Raw genomic sequence first — 1615 nt, forward strand, 5'->3', positions numbered from 1 at the left:
TCTTATGTACGAAAATAAAGGTGGATAATGCTAAAATCGGTAATTTTAATGAGTTAAATGTCAAAAAAGCTGTTTTATTTATTAAGTAAGCAAATAAAAATGTTTTTTTTTCTATTTTTTTTTTAATTTTATGTAATTTTTTTTATATTCCTATTCATTGAAAATACTAACTTTTTCGATTTTTTTAATACTGAGATATAATTAAAATCCAATATAATGTATTTTGTAAATTATTCACACTCATCGATAACACATTTCGGTAAAATAGACATGATTTTGAGTTTTAATCTGCTTGCTAAAGTAAAACAAACAACAGATTTAATGATTAAAAATTTGAAGAAATGGATTTGTTATGAACTATTCAGGTGAGTTATATGCTATTTAATACATATAGTCGCCTAAATAACCATAAAGAGGTGCTAATTCTGTTAGATAGCTGAATAAAAACCCCTTTTTTGGTATTATTCTACCGCAAATTAACACGTCTAATGTTGAATATAACTATAATCGTACATTTATCATGAATTATTGGTACTAAAAATACATAAATTGTTAAATAGTTCAGCTAGGATGAAGAAAAAATGTCTATTTTAGAATACAGTGCTTGTTAAATACCATTTCTTTAATATATAAAAAGATAAATATGATAGTTTTCTACATATATCTAGTTATGTATCGTTTTATTTTCTGGCATTTTCTTACAACATTTATTTATAATGCATTTACCATATAATAAAAAAGTAGTTAGCCATTTTTTGGATTTTTCATGTTTAAAAAGTAAATATACATACAGAAATAATATACATATTGCTCTGATATAAAGTGAAAAATGCATAAATACTTGATTTTATTATAAAAAGTGTATTTTATAGCAAAATATTCGACAATTTATATATGATAATCTATGTTTCTATAAAAATAATAGATTTATATTTTTTAAATTACGATGCAATGAACACAACAATAGAGTCGCCCTTCTAGGGTAGGGGCGACTCTATTATTATATTTATCACTCGTTTATGATATTATTTCTTACCATGTTTTCAATGATCAGTTAATCTAAATCTAAAATCTTTCAGTTTTAGTGAATAAAATATAAAGCCATTGATGTCTTTTACAAATTTAATAGCCTTTTATCACTTTTTTGTAATGAAAAAAACATCAAAATCTGTGCTAGATTACAAAATAAAACATAAATAAGAGATATAATTGCAAGATATAATCACTCTTATATTTTAAGATTGCTTCAACAGCCAAATATTTTAAAATTATATCCAAAAATATAATAAATACATTTATCGTCTTTCTTGGTAGCATAAAACCTGGATTTTATATAACTTGCATTATTTAAATTGTTGTATTTTAGATATTTTATATATATATGTTAAATAGAAGCAATTTTCTACAAAAGTTAACACAAATAAGTTCTGATGCTTTTTTCTATAGTAAAAGTTTACATTTATTAGTGATTTTAAATCTATTCGATTGACATAAAAAATCACATATCCGTGTTTGTAAAAAACGATAAAAAATACTATTAGTGGTATGAAACAATATAAAAAAGGTTTTTTATGCAATTCCTTCTAGTATAATTTGAAGTTTTTCGTTTTTAAAA

Source organism: Rhyacophila brunnea, unplaced genomic scaffold, assembly GCF_057557595.1.
Source record: "Rhyacophila brunnea isolate RB1 unplaced genomic scaffold, BYU_Rbru_1.0 scaffold_103, whole genome shotgun sequence".
Lineage (NCBI taxonomy): Eukaryota > Metazoa > Arthropoda > Insecta > Trichoptera > Rhyacophilidae > Rhyacophila > Rhyacophila brunnea.